General features: G+C 42.6%; 1 long non-coding RNA gene across 1 annotated transcript; it reads right to left on the minus strand.

Annotated features, from left to right (window-relative positions):
* Positions 1–3720: 3720 nt before the first annotated feature.
* LOC130173737 (uncharacterized) lies at positions 3721–5245 on the minus strand. Its single transcript, XR_008828482.1, has 5 exons — positions 4655–5245; positions 4362–4448; positions 4171–4269; positions 3916–4062; positions 3721–3798 (listed from the first exon to the last, which is right to left on the minus strand). It is a non-coding gene; the product is annotated as an uncharacterized LOC130173737 (long non-coding RNA).
* Positions 5246–6338: the final 1093 nt, after the last annotated feature.

Consider the following 6338-nt stretch of genomic DNA (forward strand, 5'->3'; position numbering starts at 1 on the left):
GGACGGCACCCACGTCCCTTTTCTGGTGTGTACAAAAACACTGAAGGGCCTGGAGTGGGCCTATTACGGTCTACGGTGCACCAGAGACTTTGTCCTGCATTTCAGAAGACCATTTTACCGGGGAACTAAGTTCTTAGCCCACAACGTGAAAGGTTTCCACAGCTACTTGGTTCTTAACAGCATGGTAGAGCTGGGTTTAGAACCCTCTCTCATCATGCAAGGAAGTAAAATCCTCTGCTTCACAGATACCAATTATGACTTAAAATTTATCGACTCTGTTTCCTCACCATGCCTCTCAGCGCTATGCCCAAAGCGTTAGGTTTCAGCGATAAAACCAAGGGCTACTTCCCTCACAGGTTCAGCTCCAAGGAGCGCTTAAAGTACAACGGATCCTACCCGCCTGAGAGCGATTATGGCGTAGAAAGCATGACGGCTCAGAGGCGGGAAGAGTTCCGCGGCTGGCCTCCATCCAGTGGTTAGAGTGGGTAGCACGCAGCCAAAACATCTTTATCCAGCATGCCTTAAACAGGGGAGAAAAACAGATCGGCCCTTACTTTGCAGACGGCTACGCCGAAATCAACGGTGAAAAGTACGTTTGGGAGTTTCTGGGATGCTTTTACCACGGCTGTCCGACGTGTTTTCAACCTCACGAAACCTGTCCCCTGACCGGGGCCCCCTTCAAGCTTCACACGGCCACCATGGAGAAATTACAGAAGCTAAAGTGTGTTTACGGCGTCCGCACAGTCGTCATGAGAGAACACGAGTGGACGGAGATGAAAAAAATCCCACCTCGGGGTGAAAAAGTTTCACAACGACTTTGATGCTCCCGAACCTCTTTCCCCTCGTCACGCTCTTTACGGAGGCAGGATGAGCGACGTGACACTGAGCTACACTGCGGCACCTAACGAAACCGTGCGATACGTGGACGTCAGTTCTCTGTACCCGTATGTCTGTAGCTTTTCTTACCCGCATTTGTCCACATTTGGACAAGTTGATGGTCAAACGGGTCCAAACCAGTCTATCAAATAGAGCCTGTACTGTACCCAACAACCCACACACAACTTTGTTCATTAACCTCTGAAAGGTTGCTTTAGCAATTCACAGTCCAAATGGCATGATGGTAAGTACAAGCCTGATGGTGTCACAAAAGCACTAATTTCCCTGTCCTGTCCCCGTCCCATCTCCGCCTTAGTAGTGATGTTGTGAAACTTTTCAAATGGATACCTACCCATCACCAGAACGCATTCATGCCAAGAAAATCCAGTGCAGCACATTATGGATTTTATGACTCCAGCATGGTCATCACAGCAGTGTTGAGTTTCATGTTCACAGTTGTTGTGTAAGCAGCAGAATACAACATTACTTATGGTAAACATCTTCTTCTTGTGGGTGTCCAATGTGATTTTCCAGCGGAGTGTATTCCCCTATGACAGGTCGATAGCCGTGCGAGTTAATGGCTCTTGAGAATTTGAGAGGGGTGTGACGATTGCAGTGGACTACTGCAGTTGTCTGGTAGTGTGGCCGAGTGGTCTAAGGCGCTGCGTTCAAGCTGGGGAACATTCGTCCGTCAAAGAGGGGGAAGAAGGGGGGAGAAGAGGGAAGGAATGAGAAAGAAAGAGAACAGAAGTGAACATTTTATATCCATGAGTACTTGATGGATGCATTTCTTGCTGCCTGAAGCCAGGTAGCAAGCTTTTCATGTTTTTAAAGGTTTTGGACAGCCCATGGACGGGATTCGAACCCGCGACTGTTAAAATGCTCTATTTCGATCTGTATCAGAATCCTTAAATTGTTTAACTACATGCAAGGATCACCTGGCATCTTTTTAGAAATGTTGATATTTTCATGTTAAGAAATTTCTTATACATATTTCTCTATATTTCATATACATATATTTCCTTCAGTGTAATGATGATAATGAATAATGATTCTTTTTTTTTCTTTTCCCACCTACCTGAAGAAAAGGACTGCACGGGGTTCATCGCATGACCTGGGTACCAGATCTTTGCATTGATGACCGTCATTCTGAAAATTTTCTTCATGGATATCAGAGACCACCCCCCATATTTACAACCGGAAATTCCTTATATGCATGTTTGTTTTTCTATGTTTCATATTTTTTTGTCTATTATTTGTGTGTTATTTAACTTGTAAATAGCATACCATGTTACTATGATTGAGTGTTGTTGTCGTCATCATCATTATTTATATGCATCATATTGTCATTATTATTGCTGTTGTTGTTGTGCTGTTTTCAACAAACTGTCATTAAAAACACTGGTTGTAAATTGCTCTACATCAGTTTTATTTCTTTACAGAAACGGAATCAATGACAGACTTTTGAACAATGTCATTAAAAGAGAACACGAATCATAATTATAGCAGAACACAAAAACTTCAAATACAAATCTTTTTCCATATTTTACATTAAACAGGATAAAATATCAATACTTTTATAAACAATTTTTTAAACAATTTACAATAAAACTATTATTTACAATTAACTATTTACAAAACATTTTACATTATTATCATTATTATTGTTTAGAAACCTTTCTCATTTCCTCCAGCCATTGGTCCTTTGGCTGTGATTCTGTAATTGGGCAATGCACCCTGCCACGCCACTGGCTGTGTCCGGTCTCAGCAGTTCGGAACTGCCCACACTTTTTGCACGTATTTGCCTCGACAGTTCGTTTGTACGGCCTCTTTAGGGTGGCCCCAGTTTCTACTGTGGCAGGTGAACTGGGATGTGGGTTGGTGCCCTGACCAGCTGCCCCAGGAAGGACTAACTGAACCACTCCAGCTGGTGTGACAACCTGTGGTCCAAGAAACGGTCCTGGTGCTGGGAGTGTAGCAACCAACTGCCTCATCACCGGTCCCCTTGGCAAGATGGGACGTGGGCGCTGACCAACTGCTGCCTGCCTCTGTTGTGCCTGGCCTGCTGTACTTGTCGGCAGCCGGTACCGATGTTCTTCCTTTGCCTGGATGGGTTCCTGGTTGTAGACACCGCTTGGCTGAGGTGGGAAGTGCCAGAGCTTCAGGTGGTCTTGAAGCTCCAGTTTTCCCCTGGGCCCCATCTTGAAGAGCATCTTCAGAATCCATTTGTGGTCTTCAGGTGGCAAGCCTTCTGACCACAAACTGGGCAGCTGAGGTGTCGAAGGTGCTTCTGTGCTGGAGTCAGCAGTCTTTGAAATGGATAAAACATAACATAAACAACAAAACATAAGTATATTTTATACTGGTAAGAAAAAAGACACTGCCAATGATCTACACGAAAATGAAATGAAATGATATATTACTTACAGGCAGAGAGGCACACACTGCAGTGCGATTCTGGACAGAGACTGAAGCAACTGTCTCAGGGACTGGAGCCTCTAGGAGAATAAGATTTGTTAAAATGAAATCACAATTTACAACACAATCAAACCTTAAATTATTATTTCATATAGCCAATATTTTTAGGTTTCATGTGTCATTTCTGATATGAATAGCTTTTGATACTGTTCATACCCTTGCAGAAAAAAAATAATGGGTCGAAATACAAATACTTAAACTGTATTTGAAAAGTGTGTTGTATCATTACTTACTGGGACAGCAATGCTGGCTGGAGAACTGGTGGTTGGCTCGGTGGGATCGGTGACTTGGGTCTGTAAAACATTCAGTCTAAGTAACTTGTATTAAAAACTCAAATTAAACAGTTGCTATTTGATCTCTACTTACCTTTGTTACTTTGCTGGCAGCACAGAGGTTTGGCTTTGCTGCCGCGACATGCGCACCACCAAATCTTGGCTTGTTAAACTGAAAGGCAACAAAGCAAAGGGCCATGTCATGAGAGGGCTATATTGTCAAACTATCATTCAGTGAACAAAATATTTATAGTCAATTTGTGAAGATTGTGAATAATTTTCTAAAAACCATGGCCAAATTCAGTGTTGGTCACTTCTTATGAACCTCGCCGCCTGCTGAACCTTGTTGCTCCACGGCGCCATGGAGAACAGGACTCGCTGTTGCTGTCTGCTGCCCCGTGGATCCCTGGGCAACATTCGCTGCAGCTGGCTGTTGCTGTAAGATAGAGTAGAAACATCACTAATTAGTTTGTGAACCTTTTTATAAATATACACTGATATATAATACCATTGACAAATTCCGTGTTGGTTGCTTCTTATGAACCTCGCCGCCTGCTGAACTTTGTTGCTCCGTGGCACCGTGGAGAACTGGACCCGCCGTCTGTTGCCCTGCCGATCCCTGTGCAACATTTGCTGCAGCTGGCTGTTGTTTTATGACAGAGTAGACATGCCACTAATTAGTTTGTGAACATATGTGTGCACACGCTAATTGAGGTGTAAATTGACCAGTGTTACCTTCTGAGTGTGGAATCCACATGTACATGTCCTCACACCACCGAACAAAGATCTCTGTCCATGTGACATCCTTGGACACTTCTCAATCTAAAAATAACAGTTATACATTTGATTGAATTTCAGACAGCTTAAATCATTGCTTTTCATTCGTGTATTTAGAGTTGAGATGTAAATGATTCTCAGATGTAAATGATGATGCTCATAACATGTTTATTAATTCATAGGAACCCTGTCTTTTATTGTATTTTATAGAAGCCATAATGTTATTGTGAGAGTATATATAGTATATACACCTTTTGATACAGGTCATGCCACTTCTTCTGCCTGGGAGCTGGCCTGTTTCCCTGGCTGGCAGGCCAGGCCCCAGTGCTGGCAAACTTCCTCAGGCGTGACATCCACTCTGAGTCTGTCATCGCTTTGTGGGATTTTGCCTTTGGTGACATAAAAGCATGAACATTTTTAAAATGCATGAAAACAACATGAGTGCATGACAATGATGGCAGGTTCATTGGCCTTTTTAATATTGTAATAACCCTATAAAACCCCAGGGGTGGCATAAAAGTATTTTCCTGGTGAATGCTGGAAATTTTGTCATTGTAGATTCCAAAGTGAATCAAAATGGCAGCATGACACAACGACGTTCACTTTACTTGCATGTTACGTCAAACAGTACTGTAAATACTGTAAATGTGTAAATACTCACCATTCACTGTATTCACGGAGAACCCGCCAAAAACCCACTTAAGATAACTCTGTAATGATTTAATAAAACTTACCATATAACGGAGCGCGTTTGTAACGTAAATAGCCAAATAAATAAACATAAATAAACATGACACAACAGTAAATCATTTTTACACTTAAAGTTTTATCATATGGCAACTGTAATAAATGTGTAAATATACTCACCATGTCGATAAATTAGTGTAAAGCGTTCCTAGCGTTTGAATGACTTTCGGAATAACTGTTTTTGGTGAACGCCCCCCTTAGAAAAAAACGTACCTTTGCTCCAACATTTCTGTGTCGTGATTGGTCAAATGTTGGAAATGTTGGAGCTGTGGGAAGAATCCACGACGCCGATTGGCTGACGAATGTTGGAGCCCGCGAACGTGATTGGCTCTCGCGTCCAACATTTCCCCGGCCGATCCTTCGGCAGCTGGCGTTCTAAGGCTCCAGTCTCTCAGGAGGCGTGGGTTCAAATCCCACCACTGCCAATGTGCTCCCTTTTAGAAGAACTGCTTAAAGTCCTACTTAGTTGACAGAACACAGTGGCCCTCATTTATCAAACGAACGTACGGCAGAAAACCGTGCGTGCGACCGTTTCCACGCAAGCTTCGGCATTTATCAATTTGGACGTGAGCGGACGCTACGATCAGATCTCACGTCAGGTCTGAGCTCGTGTGCGCAAATCTGGATTTGCGGTGCAGCACAGCAAAATCTGGCTGAGTCTGAAAATAATTAAACAAACCTCAGCTGTCATTAGCATGTCACATATTTAGAACAGATCAAAACGGATTCTTAAAACGAATAAAACAAGATTGAAAATTTGAATTTTAAAAAAGCCCACGTTTTTTACTGATTCCATTTTTTTACAATATGATAGGCTAAATAGCCTAACATGACATCTAATTATTGCACATTAAAATTTGAAATAATAATAAATACAAGCAGAAATGTGTGTTTGCAAATTAACTCATGGCAAAATTGTGTAATTGTTTTTTGTTTTTTCCGATGGGTATGACACAACTGGAACAACAATTAAAAGCATCTGGTGAGATAATCATTGTTGCACTGTGGTTGGTCAGATGTTTACTCACTCCCCTATTTAAACAGATGCTTGGACAGTTATCAAATCATAACGATGGCAGATTTACTTGTTTTGGAGGAACAATACGCGCGTGTCGGACGTGAGCGCGTTTTCAGAGACCGCAGGGATCTCCTCATGGAGAGTGATGCTCGGCTGATAAGTCGCTTTCG

Source organism: Seriola aureovittata, chromosome 8 (assembly GCF_021018895.1).
Source record: "Seriola aureovittata isolate HTS-2021-v1 ecotype China chromosome 8, ASM2101889v1, whole genome shotgun sequence".
Lineage (NCBI taxonomy): Eukaryota > Metazoa > Chordata > Actinopteri > Carangiformes > Carangidae > Seriola > Seriola aureovittata.